Below are 23,923 nucleotides of genomic sequence, written 5' to 3'. Positions count from 1 at the left end.
CCCATTTTATAGATGATTGAAGTAAGGCTTACAGAGGATAAAGAAACTATTCTAAAGTCTTCCAGTTAGATTTGAATCCAAAGACAGTGTTCAATCCACTAACCACAGGAAGTCATTTTAGCCTCTGAACATGCAATTAAGTTCAGTTCCTGGGAATGTATTCATTAGGTGTTCCCATTGGGTGTTCCCTGGTAGAAGAACAAAACAAAGACATCCTTTCATCTTCCTTTCTTCTCCCTTCAGCTTCCACTACAAAATTAACATCCTCTACTTCAGGACTTCCAGTAAATCAGATTTCAAAGGCAATCCCATCTGATTTTCTCCAGGCTCAAAATTACTGACACTCACTTCTGTGCAAAAATGGTACCCGATTACCGGTAAAAGCTGGACCTAAATACATGTATCCTTGTGTTTCCTTTGTCTCTGATTCCCCTAACTGTCTTTGGCCTAAGATTAAGACTTTCAATATCCCTCAAAAGGGGAATTGTGCTGCCTGCCACTTCTCATCTTGAGATCCTTCAATCTGCTTTCGGGCCAGTGAGGGTTGTCAGAGAGCCATTGAGCTGAAGGTGACACATCTACATTATTGGTCTCAGAAGGAGGAGTGGGCACTTTGGAAAATAGAGTCAGGGAATCCATGAGTCCAAAGAGAGTCCCTAAGGAAGGGTTTTTAAAAATTAACAGAATTTTTTTAAAAAAATTCCAGAGATTTTATCTATTCACAAATAACTATTAATATGTATTGACATAAAAATTTTGATTTTGACAGCTTTTCAGAGCAATCTGGTGCCAAGTCATTGCACTGAATGTTCAATTTCATTTTCTGTTTTCCCTGCCCTGAGCTCTGAAAAAACAACAAAAAAACAAAAAATGGCAAGTATAAGAGAATGTCACACTTGGGTACATGTTCCTCACATGCCACATATTTCCTTCTCTAAGTTTTACTCTCTATTTCCCAGGGATGCATTCTATTCCTAACAACATCATCACAATCTGTGATCCAGAATTCTCTCAACTTTAAAACATCCTTAATGCCATGACCCAGGCCGAAAGCTATCCAAGGGCCTTAAAGGGTGGCAGCAGCATATGAGCCCTTTGGGGGAGTATTTGACAACCTCCACCCTGGATCCCGGAATGAGTGGTAAATAAGAAACAGTGTGAGTTTGCATGCTGCTGTGTCTTACCACAGCCTCTGCTTTAAGTGGCTGCTATTTTGTGCACACATGAGACGATTTAACGATGCTGAGAAATTGTCAGTCAATTCTCCAAAGTCTATAATATACCACAGAGTATGAGGCAAAAAATCAGCACAATGTTTAAACTCTGTAAATATATTAATTATGCCATTTAAGTGACTTGTTTACCATTCAAGATAAGTCGCTCATCAGCACAGCAGCAATTGTGGATATATCATTAAAATGTGTCCTGTTGATAGGCCTCTGTAATATTTGATTATGGCAATAATACATAAGATATACTTATGAGCAGTATGTGAAAATCTGTCTTCTGGTTTTATAATTATATCATGAATTTATAGCCCCAAATTTTCTGCTCATAAATTATAGTCACAGATTAAGGAATTATTTTCATCTGCTAAATTTCTTAATTTGTATATTTTCTTTTTATTTAAATTAAAAACAATCTTATTTTACATACCGATCCCAGTTCCCTCTCCCATCTCCCCATGTCCCCCACCATCCTACCCCCCCATCCACTCCCCAGGGAGAGTGAGGCCTCTCATGGGTATCATCAAAGGCTGTCACATCATTTGGGGCAGGGTCTAGGTTCTTCCCCGTGTATCCAGGCTGAGAGACTAACCCTCCAGAGGGAATGGGCTCCCAAAGTCCATTTGTGCACTAGGGATAAATACTGGTCCCACTGCCAGAGGTCCCATAAACTGTCCAAGCCCCCAAGTGACACCCATGTTCAGGGGGCCCAGTTCAGTCTTATTCAGGTTCCCCAGCTGTCAGTCTGGAGTCTGTGAGCTCCTCCTTGCTCAGGTCAGCTGTTTCTGTAGGCTTCTCCAGCCTAGTCTTGATCCCTTTGTTCATCCCTCCTCCCTCTCTGCAACTGGGTTCCAGGAGTTCATTGTTTAGCTGTGGGTGTCTGCTTCTGCTTTCATCAACTACTGGATGAAGGCTCTAGGATGACATATAAAGTAGTCAACAGTCTCATTATAGAGGAAGGGCATGTAAGGTGCCTCTCCATTATTACAGCTTCAGAAATTAAAGGAAAAGTTAGCTCTTACTCAAACTAAAACTTTTCTTTTGTCCCACTTAATTGTTTGTCAAAAAATTTATGATTTCCCAGGTAGATAAGTCTAGAATCCTTTGCTGTGGCATCATAAACTATCAGGATTTTTTCCCTGGCAGGCACACATTTAGCAGACAATGTTTTGTGCTTAGATATATCCAACATTTTATGTTTCTCAGGATAAAGGCAATTAAAGAAAAATGTTCTAAAACATTTCATATTTAACTTTCATTTATATATAATTTGAAAATTTTACTGAGTAAATTTTACTGTTGAGAGCAAGTAAATCCTAGTTGCAAGGTATGGTGTACCCAGCTTCATTGGAATGATTTTTCCCAGTTCTTTTGGGCAGGGGTTATATGTTACAACATGTTAAGGGCCAAAGGATGGCAGTAAACTCTCCTCTACAATCAAGAAAACATCTCCAACTTGGAATAAATACTTCATTTTCAGTTTCAGTTTCCCCTTTAATTTGCTTCAAATGGAGTATGTGCTGCAACTCAACCTAAGCAAGCAGGTGACTCAGTGATTTTAGGATATATTTAATGGATGGGTATCATTTTAGGAAGAGATGAGGGCAATGGATCTCTTCAACAATCACACTGCCAGGTAGGAAGCTAGCAGCAAGTATCGGACCAAATTCTGACACTCATATAGGCACATAAGGAGAGCCCTAGACAGCCACCTACCCTGACCTGGAAATTCGAGGAAGCTGTCTTCTTGACATCTTAGCTACTCCGAGTGTACCTTGCATGAAACGTCCTGTATCCGTTACTTCTGTATCACTGTGGCCAAAATTCCTGACAGGGGCAACTTAAAGACTGACTTTGCATTACCATTTTGGGAATATTTCTTTTTTAAAGACTTCTTTTTATTAATTTTTAATTATATGTATGTACGGGGGTATTTGCATGTCAGTTCAGGTGCTCACAGAGACTAGGGGCATCAGATGCCCCTCAAACTGGAGTTACAGGCAGTTGTGAATATAGGAACCAAACTCAAGCCCTCTTCAAGACAAGCATGCTGTCTGGTCAGCTGAGCCATTTCTTCACTCCCAATTTTGGAGCAATTTCAATCCATCCTTCATCTGATCATTGAAAGCATGGCAGTGCAACTCTATCAGTGGTGATGGAAGGATGCAGTCACAGCTGTTCATGTGATAGAAAACCAGGAAGCAGAGAATGGGACCAAGACCAGAACTGGGTTATAACTTTCAAAGACCATCCTGTAGTAAGCTACTTCTCCAGCCAGACCACACCTTACAAAGGTTCCACAGACTCTGACAATAACAGAGGGGAACAAGAACCAAAGCATGATCCTGTAAAAGAAATTGCAGTTTCAAACTATGACAGATCCGTGTGAGTTACATGCGGGTATTTGAAGTGTTGAATTTTCAAAACTTCTGGTTAGAATCAAGTAAACAAATCCTTCAATAAATGGCTAAGCAGGAGAAAAGTATGGAATCCTCACTCTAGAGCAACATTCTAAAAGGCTATATATAGAATTTTGGCTGTATACCCCAGTGTACAAGGGCAATACTTTCTAGACAATATTTATACCTAATGCACACTACTAAGATGTCATTCATATCACCAATGAAAAATCATTTCTAACATCCATTAGGCTAATTAACAAAGCCTATAATATTGATTTGAGATTAAAGCATTTGAAGAATTATAGCAATTGCTTTGGGGATGTTGATTTCTGATTAGAGTCTATGGAAAGTTCATAATCTCTGGAATGAGCATCCTTAATCAGAGAATCTCAAATGTACATTAGCCAACCCTATCACGTAGATTAAAGCTAACATGCACAAAATTCATATTATCTTTGCTAGGGTACTTTAAATCACATCAGATCAACCACATGTTATGAGACATGATGGCATTATGGCAGTGATTATAATAGAAGGTGTGTTCTACAATTTTGTTTTACATGTTCAGCTTTTGTCAATCTGAATGTCTTTGAGGTAAACATGACATTTACTGTAATTACCAGGTAATTCAGCAATTCTATTTCTGAATATATATTCAAGAATTTTAAAGCAGGGTCTCAAAGAAAGTTGGAACACACATGTTCATAGTGGCATTATTAACAACAGCTAAAATACGCAAACAACATGTGTTCATGAACAGAATAAATAAATAAAATGCAGTATGCACATGAAATAGAACATTACTAAGCTTTAAAACTGAAGAAAACTCTGACACATAATGCAACATAAATAAAGTTTCTGGATTTCAAATGGAATGTTAAGTACAAGACAATTACTATCTAGTCCTACTTTTATGAGTTACCTACATGTTGTGGCTTGAATGTGGAATGTCTCATAGAGACTCATGTTCTAGTGGTCAGGGGCTGAGGGGTGGGAGAATAAGGAGTTATTCGGTGGATACGAATTTCAACTTTTCAAAGTGAAGAGAATTCTGAAAATAGATGACAATGGTGGTTACACAACAATATAATCATTCTTACCACCAGTTTTGTGTGTGTGTATGTGTGTGTGTGTGTGGTTAAAATGGTTACTACAGTAAATTTACCTCTTTATATGTAATTTCCTATAGTAAAATGAATGAAAGTTCACTCACATCTGCTGTTCTCCTATTGTTTGTGATTTATCCTAAGGACAATATTATTACATGAGTTTCTGTCCCTCTGCACTAGTAAGACAGATGTTTTGATAAGACTTTATTTTTTTATTAAAAAAATTTAAATTTAAATTCAAATTAGAAACAAGGTTTCTTCACATGTCAATCTCACGTCCCTCTCCCTTTCCCTCCCTTCCTCCCACCCCCTCCCACCACTCACCCAATACCCCCTCCTTTCCCCAGGGAGGGTGAGTTCACACACACATACACACACACACCCCACATGAAAGACAATGTGATGTCTTTCTTTCCTTCCCACATGACTCTCTGTATCAGCCTTGCCTATCCCTTTTTACTCCTTTCTCTCAGCATAGACTTCTCTCCAACTTTCATTTAAAAATGTACTTTTTAAACTTCACTGTGTAAACTTCAATGAACTCAGAGCTGGGGAACATTTCTCCACCCATGCCAGTGCTAAAAGCAGCATCTCCACTGAGCACAGAACATGGTCATTAGGAGGTATAATAGCAATTGTCACTACTGTATTCACAATACTTTTTGTTGTTGCTATTCTGAGATGGATCCTACTAAGTATTTGTACACATGAGTCTGTAGGGGACATTTTACCTTCAGGCCACAACAATCAGGAACCTGAGACTGTAAAAGGATATCATACACTTCTGGACCGCATCTGCCTCCTTCTGACATGATATTGGGACCTAGGCCATATAGGATGAGTATGAAGCCATGCTGTTTCATGTCGTCATTTGATAAGACTTTCAAGAACTGCAAAGCAGTCCACTGTTACAAATGAGGACTCAGGTGGAGGAGGGGTCATAGAGGAAGCCAGACGGAACATCAGAGGTCAATACGAAGGTGTTGCCACCAGAGTAGGCAAGCAAGCTACACAGGAAGCAGCATTTGAAATGACATTCACTCTCAAGTGCCAGCCATGATTTGACCCACATTGGGAATTGTGCCTCCTAAAGTTGTGGCCCCAAGGCTTGTCTTACACTACTTTCAGTACTTGATCTCAATATAAGGAGCTTGGATTATAGCCTAGTGTCCATTAGGGAAGCTTTGAGAGAAACTGAAGGAAAAATACAGGTTTCTGAATGAAAAGTGTTACTCTCCTTTTTCCAATTTTTTTTGTTTAAAAAATACTTTTCATTTTACATACCAAGCCCAGCTACCCCGCCCTCCCCTTCTCCCGCCCCTCCACCCCACCCCTTTCTCACTCCCATCCTCTCCTCAGAGGGGTAAAGTCTTCCTTGGGGAGTCAACAAAGTCTAGCATGCCAAGTTGAGGCAGGAGCAAGCCGCTCCTCCTTGTATCAAGGCTGAGCAAGGTATCCCACTATAGGGAATAGGTTCCAAGAAGACAGTTCATGCACCTGGGATAGGTCCTGGTGCCACTGCCAGCCCCTCCCCAAACATATCAAGCCAGATAGCTGCAGTCCACATTCAGAGGGTCTAGTTTGTTCCCATGCAGGTTCCCCGGTAGTCAGTCCATAGTCACTGAACTCCCACTAGCTCAGGTCAGCTGTCTCTGTGGTTTTCCCCACCATACTCTTGACTCTCCCTTGTTCATATGATCCCTCCTCCCTCTCTCCAACTGAACTCCAGGAGCTCAACCCAGTACTTGACTGTGGGTCACTGTATCTGCTTTCATCAGTTACTGGATGTAGGTTCTATGATGACAATTAGGGTAGTCACTAATCTGATTAAAGGAGAAGGTCCCTTCTGATACCCTCTCTACTATCGCTAGGAGTCTTAGCTGGGGTTATCCTTGTGAATTCCTGGGAATTTCTCTAATACCAGGTTTCTTCCTAACTGCATAATGGCTCTCCCTCTATCAAGGTATCTCTTTCATTGCTCCTCCCCATCCATCTCTCCCCCAACTCTGGCTTCTTGATCCCCCATGTTCCCATCCCCTATCCCTCTCTTCCATCCCCTCCCCCAGTTTAACTATTTTCTCTTCCTGGGGACCTCACATGTGTCCCCCCCCCTTTTTGGTTTTTCGAGACAGGGTTTCTCTGTGTAGCTTTGGAGCCTATCCTGGCACTTGCTCTGTAGACCAGGCTGGCCTCGAACTCACAGAGATCCTCCTGTCTCTGCCTCCCGAGTGCTGGGATTAAAGGCGTGCACCACCAATGCCTGGCATGTGTGTCCCTCTTAGGGTCCCCCTTTTTATCTCACTTCTCTGGGTTTGTGGATTGCAGCCTGGTTATCCTTTGCTCTATGTGTAATATCCACTTATGAGTGAATACATACCCTGTTTGTCTTTCTGGGTCTGGGTTACCTCACTCAGGATGGATTTTTTTCTAATTCCGTCCATTTGCCTGCAAATTCCAAGATGTCATTTTTTATCACTGCTTAATACTCCATTGTGTCAATGTACCACATTTTCTTTATCTATTCTTTGATTTGATGGGCATCTACATTGTTTCCAGGTTCTGGCTATTACAAATAATGCTGCTATGAACATTGTTGAACAAATGTCATTATGGTGTTATTGTACATCCTTTGGGTATATGCCCTGAGTGGTATTGCAGGTTATTGAGGTATATTGATCACCAATTTTTCTTAGAAACTACCATACTGATTTCCAAAGTGACTGTAAAAGTCTGCACTCCCACCTGCAATGGAGGCATGTTCCCCTTATTCCACATCCTCTCCAGCATAAGCTGTCATCAGGGTTTTTTATCTTAGCCATTCGGATAGGTGTAAGATTGTGTGTCAGAGTCATTTTGATTCTCATTTCCCTGATGGCTAAGGATTTTGAGCAATTCTTTAAATATCTTTTGGCCATTTGAGATTGTTCTGTTGGTAATTCTCTGCTTAGATATGTACCCCATCTTTAAATTGGATTATTTGGTATTTTAGTGTCTAGTTTCTTGAGTTCTTTATATATATTGGATATCAGCCTTCTGTCAGGTGTGGTGTTGGTAAAGACCTTTTCCCATTCTGTAGGCTGCCATTTTGTCTTACTGACAGTATTCTTTGCCCTACAGAAGCTTCTCAGTTTCGGGGGTCCCATTTATTATTTCCCTCAAAGTCTGTGCTACTGGTGTTATATCTAGGGAGTGGTCTCCTGTACCAATGCATTCAAGGATACTTCCCACTTTATCTTTTATGAGGTTCAGTGTAACTGGATTTATGTTGATGTATTGGATCCACTTGGACTTGAGTTTTGTTCATGGGGAAAGATATGGAACTATTTGCATTCTTCTACATGTTGACATCCAGTTATGCCAGCACCATTTGTTGAAGATGCTTTCTTTTTTCCATTGTACTATTTTGGTTTCTTTGTCAAAGATCAGGTGTTCATAGTTGTGGATTATTATCAGAGACTTCAATTCAATTCCACTAATACACATGTCTATTTTTGTGTCAATACCAAGCTACTTGTATTACTGTAGCTCTATAGTAGAGCCTGAAGTCAGGAATGGTGCTGCCTCCAGAAGTTCATTTATTGTACAGGGTTGTTTTGGATATCCTGGTTTTTTTGTTTTTCCATATGAAAACATTTTTTCTTTCCATGTTTTCCTTTCAGTTTATTTATATGGTGGATCTCATTGACTAATATTCATATGTTTAACAATCCCGACATCTCTGGGATGAAGCCTATTTGATCACGGTGAATGATTTTTTGATGTGTTATTGGATTCAGTTTGCTGGTATTTTATTGACTATTTTTACAACAACGTAGATGAGGGAGATTGGTCTGTAATTCTCTTTCTTAGTTGTGCCTTTGTGTGATTTGGGTATCAGGGTAACTATGGCCTTCTAAAAGGGTCTAACAATGTCCCTTCTGTTTCTATTGGGTGAAAAAACTTGAGGAGTATAAGTATTAGTTCTTCTTTGAAATTCTGGGTTTGTGGGCTTTATGCAATTAGTGTTGTTGCTCAATTCCAATTATAAGACATGGTACTCTGATACAATACAGAGGGTTATTTCATTGTTTTTTGTCTGCTGAGATTTGTTTTGTTACTGAGTGTGTGGTCAATTTTAGAGAATGTCCCATGAGGTGCTGAGAAGAAGGTATATTCTTTTATGTTTGGTTGATATGTTCTATAGATGTCTGTTAAGTCAATTTGAGTCATGACATATGTTAGTTCCCTTATTTCTATGTTGTTTCTGTCTGGCAGACCTGTCCAGTGGTGAGAGTGGGGTGTTGAAGTCTCCCACTATTAATGTGTGGGATTTGATGTGTGATTTTAAGTTTTAGTAGTATTTCTTTTACAAATGTGGGTGCCCTTGTATTTGGGGCATAGACATTCAGAACTGAGACTTCATACTAGTGGATTTTTCCTGTGATGAATATGAAATGTCCTTCTCTGTCTCTTTTGATTAATTTTAATTTGAAGTCTATTTTGTTAGATATTAGGATAGCTACACCCACTCATTTATTGGGTACATTTGATTGGAAAATCTTTTCCCAACCCTTTACTCTGAGGTAATGTCTGTCTTTGAGGTGGATGTACATTTCTTGCATGCAGCAGGAGGGGTCCTGTTTTCCTATCCATTCTGATAGCTTATATCTTTTTATAGGTGAATTGAGACCATTGATATTAAGAGATATTAATGACCAGTGTTGTTAATTCCTGTTATATTTGGTTTTGTTAGTGGTGGTGTTAGTGTTTGTGTGTTTCCCTTTTGGGGGTTTGCTAGTTACCTAAATAACACACACACAATGACAATATCACTTGACATCTCAATATAGATGGAGTTTTTAATGACAAATGTGTTACCAATTAAGCTTTCTTCATCATCGTCCTCTCCTACTGTACCCTCCTCTTGTAATGATTATTCTATTCTAGAGACCTAGCAATTAGATTTTTCTTTTTAGACCACATATGTATGTAATAATGTTGTATTTGTTTTCTTGTGCCTAGATTCCATCACTAAAATAATAATCTACAATCTCACCAATATTGTCACAAATGACAGGATTTTTATTCTTTTAATGCCTGAATAACATTCTATTCTGTGTATGTAACACACTTTCTATAGCCAATAATCAATTGATACGTATTTATAGTTTGTTTCTATTCTTGCTACTGTGAATAGCACTGCACTAAACAGTTTTCACTGCTAAGAAATGATAAATGCTACTGCCCATGACCAGAGCAGCTTCTGAAAGCATGACCAAAGTGTATATTGTAACATTTCTGACGACTTTAGCTTTTTTCCGTCCAACAATATCTGGTTTATATAAAGGCACATACTCATATACCTCCCATCCTACACTCTGCCATCCCAGAAAGAGCAGTCAGAAATCATCTCAGTGATGACTTCAGGTCACATCTGTGCAGACTCGGTGAATTTTTTAGTTCTATAGAAATGGAAAAGGAGAGAAGCATTGCAGAAACTTCCAAAAGGATTATGTGAAGAAGGTCTGCCAGAACAATCCAGCTGGGCAACATCTTGCCTTTCTTTTCCATGTGGAAACTTTGCACAAAGTGCACATGGACACACACACACACACACACACACACACACACACACACACTGCAAACAAAAAATACACAAGCCCTAAGCTGAATTTGCCAGTTTCCCTAGCCAGAATTAGTTTTGCAATCAGTGATAAGCCCCGGGAAAACAAGCTTTTTCTGGACTACATTTGAGTAACTCAGGACAACCCCACCAAATGGCCCAAATACTTGTCAGAAGGCAAACATGTGTGTCAGCTACTGAGCCAAACAGAATCTTAGGAAATGAGGTTTAAATGAGGAAAAATTGGAGGTTCTTCAATAATAAAAATGTAACCATTTCTTTTATGGTTTGACTACTAATAATTCTTGAACACAATTTGATAACAGTTCTATGTCAAGGATGCCAGAACCTGGCCCTTATACTATAGAGGAGACAAAGCCTTCCTCTCTATGGTTCTGACATTTCTTCTAACATTTCTCCTCCTCAGGGATGCTTTGCTTTCCTCCCCATAAGACCTTGAACAAATCCAGATCAAAGTTGGATTTCCCCTATCATTCTGTCATGTGTTGTGTGTGTCACTGAACTGAAAAGAAATGGCCCTCCTCTTGCTCTTGACTTTTCTAATGTAACCTGCCTATGGAGTACATGCTTGGCTCTACTGTCACTTCCCTCTATTATCAGAAAACCAGAGTGAGGATTCCTTGATCTGAAAAGAAAGCTGTAGGGTTTTATGTTTGTTAGTTGGTTATAATGTTTGTTTGGTGTTTGTTTGTTTTTAATTGAGACAGTAGCTGTGTAGCTCAGGTTGGCTTAGAACTTACTATGTAGCCTTAGTTGACCTCCAACTTGCAATTTTCCTACATTAGTCATCCAAGTACTAGAATTAGGTATAGTCCACCACACCTGGCTAAACCTTCACATTTCTACTTACTTAATTTTTATTTAAATAATTAGAGTGGAAAATAATAGGCAGATTGATGTGGACCTTAATTTCACCAGAGGTGTCCTTCTTGCTTCTATTACTACCAAGAGAATGGGCCTTGGCTAATCCTGTCATTCAAGGAGAATAAATACATGAAGCAATTCTGAATGCGGCATGAATTTGGAGCTACTCCACTGATCCCAACAAAAGCCACTCTGTCCAGATTGCAGACATATGCATACTAAATTATCATTGTTACTGAGATCTTGTGGTTGTTTGCACCAAATGGTAATGGATACAAAACTATGTATTACAAATAACTCAAAAGTGCAACTCTGGATTCCATTTGCTTGGGTTCAATGGCAAACTCTCTGAATCAAAATCGGATGAGCTCAGATAAATTATTCACACTCTGTGCTTTTGTTTGCATATCCATAAACTGAGGGTAACATATTAAGAGGATTAGATCTATCAAAACATTCAAAGTACATGAAGCAATATCTAGCACACACTAAATATTCCATAAATGTTTTCCAGCATTCTTTTATCTAACAATAAATCTGGCATTATATTTTTGCACAGGAATACAAAGTTTAGATTCGACTTGGAAACCCAAACTTCTGGCAGGGATTTTGATTAAGACTGTATTAAATCTGTAGATTAAGTCAGAGAGCACTGTCATAATATTTGTAAGTGACAGTTGTATTTATATTCGTAAAAATAGTTCTCTATTTCTTTAGATGTTTCATTTGATCTTTCAGCAATGTTTTCTACATTAAGCATTAAAATCTTGCAGTTGTTTGGTCAGACTTTTTCTCCTTCATTTTATTTGTTCTTTGTGACTTTCACATCATGCATCTCCATTTAATTTATTTCCCCATCCTTTTGTATCAACTCTCTGCCCCCTGCAAATCCCCCCAAATAAAGTAGTATAAAATAAAATTTAAGAGAAAAGAAAACAAAAGAGGGAAGGAAAAAATCAATCTCATAGAAGCTGTAGTATGATACAGTGAATCACGCAGTAAACTCTTTTATCTATATACTTGCAAGTGTTAATTGCAGAGTCACTGGTCTGGGCCTTGTCTTTAAGAACAAGGTACCTCAACAATAGTTTGTGCTACACTATTGATGCTGAGCCCTTACTGCAACTCCTCTTGGTTATCTGGCTGCTGCCCTATGTTGTGGAAGTCCTGAAGTTTTGGGTCTGCATGTTTGGTCCCTTCATGTGCTCCAGTAGATCCCAGATGTGGTGGATGTCAGGGTAGACCAACATATAACCATGGTTCTGGGTCTGGGTAGTTGCAGAGTTGGTCAGCCTGCCAGCACTCCTTTGTCCTCCCCACCAGGGTGAGCTCTCTTGCATTGCCCTGGTGAGTTCACCCCTTGCATCAATGAGCAAGGGATGGGGCCAGTTCTCCTGCTTTCATACACTCAGAGTGGGATCTCCCATACCTACACCTTCAGGGTCAGCTCTACTGTGTTGCCCAGGCAAGGTATAGGGGCCACTTTCCTAAGTGCTGCAGCTGATGAGGGACTGCTCTTATGACCTCAGTATCTCCCACCTGTCTCAGGCATTTATGTGTGGGGGTGGGAGGCATCTCTCCCCTGCCCATGCCATCACATGATAGATAAGTAACAGAACAGCTCTCCCAGGCGCACAACTTCGGGGCTGACTCAACCAACTGCCACTAACAGGTTTGCCTCTGTGTTGCAGCTGGAGATGGCCAAGTACAGCTCTCTCACCCTTCTGACCTCTCTCTCCCACCTGCCTCATGTGTTGATGGGCGAGATGTGGGGGGTGGAGGCATTGGGGGGCATCTCTCCCTAGCCCATGCTGCCACATGAAAGACGAGTAATGAGGACAGCTCTCCCATGATAGTAACTTCAAGACTGGCTCACCCACACCCCTGCCAACAGGATAAAAATAAATAAAAGAACAAGAGTAGAAGACTCAAAAAGAGGAACTGTCATGTAAGGCTTAAAATACTCTCTACAACTGATACCCACTGGAAAAGGGGAAATCAGTTTTCTACAATGGAGAGTAGCTGGCTATATCAATCACACCACAGGGAGGGTCCATGCCCAGGAGTAATTGACCAGCAAAATGAACACCATTCTTTTTTGTGGATTTTTTCAATTCATTTTGCCTTGTTCTGACTTTTATTAATTTGTTTGTTTGTTCGTTTTTTCCTTCTTTTGTAAGTTTGTTTTGGTTTTCATTGTTGTGTTTTTATGGGATTCTTTTTCTGTTTCTTGTTATTTGGGGTTTTGTTTATAGTTTGTTTTGAAAGAGAGAAAGAGCATAAAGCTGTATGGGTAGGGAGATGGGGGAGATCTGTGAGGAGTGGGGGGTGGAAAACATGATCAAAATATGTTGTGTGCAAAATATTTCAATAAAAATAGAAATTAAGTTGATTTTTAAAAGAAGGTGTATATTACACTTTGACAAAACTAAAAGTGCAGGATTGGGTAGAGGCATAGATGAATACTTGAATAACTCAAATGAAGCATTCTGTCTCAGTCAATATTCTACTGCTGTGAAGAAACACCATGACTATGACAACTCTTATAATGGAAAGCTTTTAATTGGGGCTGGCTTAAAGTTTCAGAGGTTTAGTACATTTTCATCATGGTGAGGAGCATGGTATCAAGCAGGCATGATGCTGGAGAAATAGATAAGAACTTCATCCTGGCCAATAGAAAAAGAGTGAACTTGGCTTAGCATGGGCTTTTGAAACCTCAAAGCCCACCCGAAGACACACTTCCTACAACAAGGGCATACTTCCTAATCCTTCTAATCCTTTCAAACAGTCCCACTCCATGGTGACCAAGTATTCAAATACATTTTTATTCAAACCATCATAGCAGGTAAAACGTACCTGCTACAAAGTCTGATAACCTGAGTTTCATCATTGGGACTTTCACTTGCATAGCATGGCACAACCTTCCCCCACTACATACATACATACATACCTTAGTAAAAAGAGTACCACAGGAAGGGGCTTGAAAGGAAGAGATGTATTTCTGTGGATTAAAAGTCAGCATTTGCAAGCAGACATGGTGGTGAACATCTGTAATTCCAGCACTTGGAGACAGATCTCTGAGTTCAAGGCCAGCTTAGTCTACAGAGAAAGTTCCAGGACAGTCAGAGCTACATGAAGAATATTTGTCTTGAAAAAAGAAAAAAGGAATAGTCAGCATTTGCAGCACAGCTGGATGTGCTTCAGAGCCCTGCATCTCCAATACCACTGACTGCACTGGTCCAGGCCTTAGGCAGTTACCTTCTGGAAGCAGTCCTATAAAATCAAAGATTTGGGCTGGGCATATTGGTACATGCTGTTAATCCCAGAACTCAAGTTCAAGGCCAGTGTCATCTACATAATGTGTTCCAAGGCATCCATTGCTATAGAGAGATACCCTGTATCAAAAGAAAAAAATAGATTTTCCATAGCCAGTCAACTTCAGAATTTCCACAGAACAGAGGGTCTTAAGGAAACATCTCTGCAAAGATACAACTAACACATCACTTATTCACAGGTGGTATATATGTAGACTTCAGAACTTCAGTAATGTGATATTAGAATGTAACAACCACAGATATAAGGGCTCTCTCTTTGGTAGTTATAGAATCCAGTTAGGCCAAAATCAGCCAGCTTGCATGTCCCATCACTTGTCACAAGACTGTTCTCTGACATCAGCTTTTGGTGAATAATACAATTTTCATGAAGGAAATCTAGGCCTCTTAGAAACTGTCACATGAGAATCTTTAAGGTCTTAGGTGGCAAACCTAGTGAAGATGCCTTGTCCACAGATGTCCTTAGGTCTTGGTCTAGATGTTCAAACACTAGGGTCACCTTAGTCTCTTGGTCAGTTCAGAAAGAATGGCATAGACATGCTTCCAGTCTCCTCAGTAAGACTACCTCACAACCCATGCTGATGGGAAGGCCCACTTCCTCCTCCACTGGGGACTCTTAAGGGCTATAAAGTAGCCACTATGCAGATCATGGGCCTTATACAATATCCCATAAGCACTGGTGCCAATTTCAACCACTGACTTGTATCAAAAGGTAACAATAACCAGACGAAAGGGATACTCTGATGATGAGCCAAGAGGGCCTAGCTATTTATTGGAGCCTAGAAACTAGTTCCTGTGGTACATATTCCAAGGTTCAGTCTCATGTGGCTGGATATCATGAGCAAGACCATAGACACAGGCTGCAGACCCCTCAGGCCCTTGGTCAGATATATGTCTAAACATCTCATGTTTTTAATGATGCTATTTATCCATGATATTATTTCAATTTACAATTGTTCATAAATACAATATTCTATTTTGATCTTGTATTGTGAAATTGTGGTAACTAATTTCATTTTTAGTAGCTTTTGATAGATTAGTACTTTTTACATAGATGATCATTTCATTTGTTCTTAAAGACAATTGTATTTTTTCACTTTTCCATTTTCATTCTATTTCTTTTCCTTGCCTTTTCCCACTAGCTAGGACCTCCAATACAATGTCAAAATAGAAATGTTCAGAACAAATACACTTTAATTTTTATTGATTAACAGTTTCATACATATTTAAAGTGAATTTTAGTTCTTTTACCCTATTCCTCTTTCTTACCCCCCACCCACATACTCTCTTGCTGGAATCCTTCTCAAAAAGTCCTCCTCCTACTTTCCTTCTTTCTGTTTTCATATGAACCACTGAATTTAATTACTGTCTTGCCTGAGCATGGGTGGGAGTTTTCTGGAGCACTGAAAAAATTGACACACTGCCCTACTCTCTTCAGGGTTTGAGGATGATGTCAATTTTCAGCTTTTTATCCCTGTCCAACGTAGATGAACCAAGTTTTTACTCTAAACAGCCTTGACGCTAACCTGGTCTGGATTCATGCAGTGCTTCCTTCTCAAGATGCCTAAGATGTGTACAACCAGACAGAAATGGAGACAGAACTTGGTCAACTAAAGTCCCTCATCATGAATACTTTCTATTTTTTTTCAAGAAAAAAATTATTACATTTTTTTTAGAAAAGAGCTTGCTTCACATGTCAATTCTAGCTCCCTCTCCCTCCACTCCTCCCGCACCCCCCCGCCATTCCCCCCAGCCTCCCACCCCATTCCCACCTCCCTCCACACAGGGGATATCCAGAGTCTGTCACCTTGCTCAGGGGAGGGTCCAGACCCTCCCCCAAGAGTCTAGGATGAGAGAGCATCCTTCCCCATGGCATGGACACATGAAGTCCATTTGTATGCCAGGGACAAACACTGATCCACTGCCCAGGGCCACACAGGTTGCCCACACTGACTTTCACATTCAGGGGGTCAGGATCAGTCCCATACTGGCCTCCCAGCTGTTGGTCCAGGGTCCAAGAGCTCCCCCTTGTTCAAGTCAGCCGTCCCTGCTGGCTTTGCTACCCATTCTTTGCCCATTTGCTCATCATTCCACTCTCTCTGTCACTGGGTTCCAGGAGATCAGTTCAATGTTAACTGTGGGTGTTTGCCTCTGCTTCCATCAGTCACTGGATGAAGGTTCTAGGATGGCATATAAGGTAATCGTCAAGTTCATTATCAGGAATGGGCATTTAGGGTAGTCTCTCTACTATTGCTTAGCTTGCCAGTTGATGTCATCCTTGTAGATCTCTAGAGGTCTCACTGGTGCCAGCTCTCTCTTCAAACCTATGACTCCCTCTATTATGGGTATCTCTCATCCTGTTCTTCCCCTATTCTACCCCCAACTCCACCTTCCTGTTCCCCCATCACCTACTCTCTCCTCTTCTCCCCCTCTCTTCTTTCCAGTTCCAACTCCGCCCTAACCCCTGCCATATTCCCAATCTGTTGAGGAGATCTTACCTCATTCCTCTTCTCTGGAGTACCATGCATATCTCTTTCCTGTTTCCCAGACTCTCTGTCAGTGGAATTGCAGACTGGCACTCCGCTGTTCCCCTCTCTCCACATCCTCTCCAGCATAAATTGTCGTTGGTATTTTTGATTTTAGCCATTCTGACAGGAGTGAGATGGTATCTCAGAGTTGTTTTGATTTGCATTTCCCTGATGGCTAAGGATGTTGAACATTTTCTCAAGTGTCTCTCAGCCATTTTACACTCCACTATTGAGATTTCTCTATTTAGTTCTGTACTCCACTTTTTAATTGCATCCTTTGGTGTTTTGGAGACTTGCTTCTTGAGTTCTTTGTAAATTTTGGAGATCAGCCCTCTGTCAGATATGGGGTTAGTGAATATCTTTTCCCATTCTGTGGACTGCCTTTTTGTCTTGTTGACTGTGTCCTTTGCCTTACAGAAGCTTCTTAGTTTCAGGAGGTCCCATTTGTTAATTGCCGATCTCAGTGTCTGTGCTACTGCTGTTATGTTCAGGAAGCAGTCTCCTGTACCAATTCGTTGAAAAGTATCTCCCACTTTCTCTTCTAAGAGTTTCATTGTGGCTGGATTTATGTTAGGTCATTGACCCATTTGGACCTAAGTTTTGTGCAGGGTGATAGACACGGATCTATTTGCACTCTCCTGCATGCCAATAGCCAGTTATGCCAGCACCATTTGTTGAAGATGCTTTCTTTTTTCATTGTATAATTTTCGCTTCTTTGTCAAAAATCAAGTGTTCATAGGTGTGTGGGTTAAAATCAGGGTTTTCAATTCGATTCCTTTGGTCTACCTGTCTATATTTGTGTCAATACCAAGCTGTTTTCAGGACTACAGCTCTATAATAGAGCTTATGTAAATTAGCATATCATCTGCAAATAGTGAAAGCTTGACTTCTTCTTTTCCTATTTGTATCACCTTGATCTCCTTTTGTTGTCTTATTGCTAGAACTTCAAGTACAATATTGAAGAGATATGGAGAGAGTAGACAGCCTTGTCTTGTTCCTGATTTAGAGGAATTGCGTTGAGTTTCTCTCCATTTTGTTTGATGTTAGCTGTTGGCTTATTGTATATTTGCTTTTATTATGTTCAGGTATGTTCCTGTTATCCCTGATCTCTCTAGGACGGTGCACGCCTTTAATCCCAGCACTCGGGAGACAGAGGCAGGCGGATCTCTGTGAGTTCGAGGCCTGCCTGGTTGACAAGAGCTAGTTCCAGGACAGGCTCCAAAGCTACAGAGAAACCCTGTCTTGAAAAACCAAAAAAGGAATACTTTCTATTCTAATAAGGAAATCTTCCTGCAGAAATTGATCTCTAATGCTTCCCATGTCTTGGGCAGGAGTTGCTATGATAGCTTGGCAGACCCATCCAAGTTGGACAGGGGTAAAATGCTGAAAATTGACATCATCTCCAACACTCAGAAATACACCCTGACTTTGGTGGAGACAAGCATTGGCATGACCACCCTGATCTCAGAGATAATTTTGAAACCATTGTTCAGTTTGGCACAAAACTTTCATGGAGGCTCTCCAGGCTGGTGCAGACATCTCCCAGGATTCAGCAGTTTTGTGTTTGTTTTAGTTAGGCTTTCTCTTGCTGTGATAGAACATCATGACCAAAAGTAACTTGGAAAGTAAATGGTTTATTTCATCTTATAGCTTGTAGTCTGTCATTCATGATAATCAGGTCAGGAACTCAAAGTAGGAACCTAAAGACCTAAAGGCAATAACTGATGCAGATGCCATGGAATAATGCTTCTAACTGGCTTGCTTCTCATGACTTGCTCAGCCTGCTTTCTTATACACACCAGGATCACTTGCCAAGGGTAGCATCAACTGCAATGGGCTGGACCCTCCCATGTCAATCACTAATTTTAAATGCCCCATAGGAGTGGAGCATGGTGGTACACATCTTTAATTCCAACACGTGGGAGAGAGAAGCAGGTGGCTCTCTGTGAGTTTGAGGCCACCATGGTTTACATAGTGAGTTCCAGGACAGCCAGGGTTACACAGAGAAACTCTGTCTCAAAAAATGGCTGGGAGTTGTGGTTCATGCCTTTAATCCCAGCACTTGGGAGGTAGAGGCAGACAGAATCTCTGTGAGTTCAAGGCCAGCCTGATCTATACAGAAAGTTCCTCTCTCTCTCTCTCAAAAAAAGAAAGACAAAGAGAGAGGTGGGAGGAAGGGAGAGGGGTGGAGGCAGAGGGAAAGAAGCAGGGAGGGAAAAAAGGAAAGGAAAGGAAAGGAAGGGCAAAGGAAAGGGAAAGGAAAAAAATGAGTCCACAAGCATGCCTCTGGGCCATTTTGTTTTGTTCTGTTGTTGGGTTTTTTTGGTATTTTGAGACAGGGTTTCTCTTAGCTGTCCTGGAACTCAATCTATAGACCAAGCTGGCCTCTGACTCACATAGATCTGCCTGCCTCTGCCTTCCAAGTACAGGATTAAAGGTGTGTGCCACCACCACCCAGCTGCCTCCAGGTCAATCTTATGGAGTGATTTTCTTCAATTGTGGTTACCTCTTTTCATATACCCTAGCTTGAGTCAAGTTGACAAAAATGACAGTATTGGATTCCATTCTGCTTCTCTGGTGGCAGAGAAAATTGTGATCACAAAGCACAATAATGATGAACACTATGCCTGTGAGTCTTCTGCTGATGGTACAGGCATATCACGGTGAGCTTGTTGGCCAGGATACAGAAGTGATCCTTCACCCCAAAGACTAGACAGAATAATTAGATGAAAGGAGGGTCAATGAAGCAGTTAAGAAGCATTCACAGTTCATGAGCTGTCCTATCACTCTTTGGGTAAGGAAAGACAGAAGCAGATCAGTGATAATGAGGCAAAGGAAGAGAAAGAAAAGGACAATAAGAATGAGGAGAAGCCTAAGATTGAAGATGTAAGATCAGATGATATTGGCAAAAATAAGAAAAACAAACAAGAAAATTGAGGAGAAATACATTGGTCAGAAATAAATGAGCCAGACCAAGACCATTAGGACCAGAACTCCTGGTAGTATCACTAAAGAATATAGTGAATTCTGTAAGAGTTTCATCAGTGTCTGGGAAGACCCCTTGGCAGTCGAACACTTTGTAGAAGGTCAAATGGAATCCAGGGCACTGCTTGTCACGTCTTGGAAAGTTCCTGTTGTCCTCTTTGAGAACATAAAGCTCTTTGTCCATCATATGTTCATCACAGACAGCTATGATGAGTTAATACCAAACTATCTCAATTTCATCTGTAATGTGGCCGATCCAAAGAGGAACATCCCCCAAGAAATGCTCCAACAGAGCAAAACTTTGAAAGCCATCAACAAAAACATTGTGAAGAAAGACCTTGAAATTATGACTAAGCTAGCAGAAGACAAAGAGAACTACAAGAAATTCTATGAGGTGTTCTCTAAGAAAATAAATCTTGGAATCCATGAATATTCCACCAACTAGCAATGATGTCTCTCGGAGCTACTTAGCGACCACACCTTTCAGTCTGGATATGAGATAACTTTCATATCAAAATATGTATGTCCCATGAAGGAGACACAGAAATTGGTTTACTACATCACTATTGAAAGCAAAGACTGGGTAGGCAATTCTGCCTTCATGGAGCATATGAAGAAGTGGAGCATTGAGGTGGTATGTATAACAAGTCTATTTATAGATGCAGCAAGCAGCAGGTAAAGGAGTTGTATGGGGGAAAGTCCAGTGTCTTTGATCAATGAAGGCATGGAGCTACCAGGGAATGAGAAGGAGAAGAAAATGGAGTAGAACAAGGGAAATTTTGAGAATCTCTGAAAGCACATGAAGATCTTGGATAAGAAAGTTGAAAATGTGACAATCTCCAATAAGCTTGTCACTTCACTATGCTGCCTTATGAAAATCACTTACGGATAGACAGTCATCATGTAGCAGATCATGAAAGCGCAAGCACTCCAAGACAAATATACAATTTGCTACTTAATGGCAAAAAGCACATAGAGATCAATTCTGACCACCCCATTATGGAAATCCTGAAGCAAAAGGCTGAGGCAGAATAACTGGCAAGGCTGTCAGAACCTAGTAGTCCTACCGTTTAAAACCACTTTACTCTCCCCGGACTTCTCCTTTGAGGATCCCAAAACCCACTCCAACTACATCTACTGCATGATCATACTAGCTCTGGGCACTGATGAAAATGAAATGACAGTAGAGGAGTTGAGTGCAGCTGATCCCACCACTTTTGCATGATAAAGATACTATCATTTCACGTGCAAGTGGTGTTCCCACTGGGAAGCCTGTGCCCTTTGTATATTTTTCCCTTTGGCTCCCCAGAAGCCTTGACTGACTATGACCCAACTGGCTTTTTGCTGATGCCTACAGACTATTTTGTCACTCCTTTCTTTAATGTCTTAAGGCAGAAAAGTCTCTCCTCCTTCAGCAAATAGCAGGTCTGGGCGTTGTGTATTATATCTTGTCCATTTGTTTTGTTTATTTTGTCCTGAAATGAAAAGTATGCAAACTAAAGAGGATGCAGTTTTCAAAAAATAATGCCACCCACCTCCCAACAACCATTAAGCACCAATAGTCCCTCCAGGAAGGATGGGGCCTCATGGGTCCCTTTCTGATCCATGATGAAATGCTAGTACACTTAATCTAGTACAAGTGTTGTTTGGATAACCACAGCTACAGTACATTCAGGAGTGCGACAGCTATGCTATTTCCAGAAGATGTCTTCCCTAGTCTTTGGCTCTTACATTCTTTCCACTTCCTCTTCCATGATGTTCTGTGACCTTGGAGGGTGATATAGCTGTCCCGTTTAAGGCCAAGCATGCCACTATCACTTAGTCTTCATACTTTGGCTAGTTATGTTTTTTATATTAATGACAACCATTATTTACATTGTTCTTAATCCAAGCCAACAAGTTTAGCCTTTCACCACTCAGATCAACTAGTGACTAGTCAATTATGTGTGTGGGGTGGTAGGTGTGTGGATATGGGTGTGCATATGTGCACATGCATATGAAAGCCAGAGACAACCTTGGGTGCTCTTTATCAGGTAGCACCCACCATTTTTTAAGACATGGTCTCACTGGCCTGGAACTCATGAAGTAGGCTATGAGGGCTAACCAGTTGCACAGTTCTATCTCACTAGAACTAGAATTGCAAGTTTTATACCATACCTGGCTTTTTATACGAATGCTGAAGATGGAACCTGGGTCCTGATGCCTGCCAGGCAAGCACTTTACTGACTGAGCTAGATCCCCAACCCTATCTATTCATGTCCTGGGTAATATCTTTTGATGTACAAAAGTTATTAAAATTTGTTTGTTTTCAGGTCAGAGGGCTGGCTCAGCTGATATAAGGGTCTGCCACCAAGAGTGAGAACCTGAATTTGATTCCTAAGACCCACATGGTGGAAAGATAGAACTGATTACCAGGTGTTGTCCTGTGTCTTCCATGCATGTGCCATGGGATGTGCATACCTATACTCACAAATAAATGTTTTTAATTTGTCAATTTTCAGTCTAATTTATTGACTTCATTCTTTAATTACTTGTGTTTTAATAGTATATCTAAGAGACTCTCAATTCAAGGTCTTGTATGTGTTCATCTATGTTTCTTTGTAAGAATTTACAATTCCCACTCTTAAATTTACATCTTCAATTCATTTTGAGTTATTTTTGTCAATGTTGTGGTGTATTGAAGGTAAATTCATGGTGTGGTGCTAGGATATCTAGTTTTCCCTGCACTATTTTTTAAATAGACAGTTCTGTGCTTCTCTGAACAATCTTGGTACCCTTGTTGAATGACAACTAACCATAGATGAATAAGTAAGGCACATCTTGATTGATAAAAAACTTACCTTTAGCTGACGTGGTACAAATTCTATACCTAGAGGCTACTTCATTCAAGTTATATTTTGTTGAAATATATATATTCAACTACTTGGCCATATATATATATATATATATATATATATATATATATATATATATATGGCCAAATAGTTTCTCAAGTAGTGGCTTTTTGCTTCTATTAGGAGTATCTTTCTTTAACAAATACTTTAAATGTGACAAAACATTTAAAATAGTTTGTCTCTACTTTTGATCCTTCCTAATGGTTTGTATAAATTTAATGCTGCAAAATTATTCTAGTTTGGTTGAAACTATAAGGCTATCCAATTAAAAATAGGAACTTCATCAAAAGAGGCGTCAAAGTCAAGATATTCCAATATTCAATTAAAGAATTGCAAAATTAACTCTTAGAAATCATTTGAATTTTCATCATTTAATTTCAGTTCCCTGAAATAAATTCAATGCCTTCCTGTTTGCAAGGTTTGTTTGCAATAATTTCACTTTTCTAAAATCTTCAAATGAACTTTTAATGAACACTGATTAAAATTTTCCAAATGCTTTTGAGAAATCAAAAAAGAAAAGTTGGAAGACTTAAAAATTCTGGCTAGTTTCATGTCAGCTTGACACACAAACTAGAGTTATCTGCAAGGAGGGAAACTTAATTGAGAAAATGACGTCATAACATCCAGTTGTAAGGCATTCTCTTAATCAGCGATTGGTGGGGGTGAGCCTGTCCATTGTGGGTGATACCATCCCTGGGCTGGCGGTCCTGGGTTATAAGAAAGCAGGCTGATCAGCCAGGCGTTGGTAGTGCACGCCTTTAATCTTAGAACTCAAGAGGCAGAGGAAGGCAGATCTTTGTGAATTCGAGGCCAGCCTGGTCTACAGAGCGAGTTCCAGGACAGCCTCCAAAACAATACAGAGAAATCCTGTCTCAAAAAAAAAAGAAAGAAAGAAAGCAGGCTGATTAAGTAAGGGGAAGCAAGCCAGTAAGCAGAACCCCTCCATGGCCTTTACATCAG

At 40.2% G+C, this 23,923-nt stretch overlaps 2 pseudogenes; one reads left to right on the top strand and one right to left on the bottom strand.

The window, feature by feature from the left end:
* Window positions 1–13,767: 13,767 nt before the first annotated feature.
* Window positions 13,768–16,097, bottom strand: LOC110341657 (annotated as a pseudogene).
* Window positions 16,098–16,425: 328 nt separating this feature from the next.
* Window positions 16,426–21,294, top strand: LOC101843141 (annotated as a pseudogene).
* Window positions 21,295–23,923: the final 2,629 nt, after the last annotated feature.

The sequence above is a fragment of the Mesocricetus auratus genome, unplaced genomic scaffold (assembly GCF_017639785.1).
Source record: "Mesocricetus auratus isolate SY011 unplaced genomic scaffold, BCM_Maur_2.0 Super-Scaffold_100003, whole genome shotgun sequence".
In the NCBI taxonomy this organism is placed as follows: domain Eukaryota; kingdom Metazoa; phylum Chordata; class Mammalia; order Rodentia; family Cricetidae; genus Mesocricetus; species Mesocricetus auratus.
The sequence above is the reverse complement of the archived record's forward strand: the minus strand, read 5'-3'. Positions and strand labels throughout refer to the sequence as shown.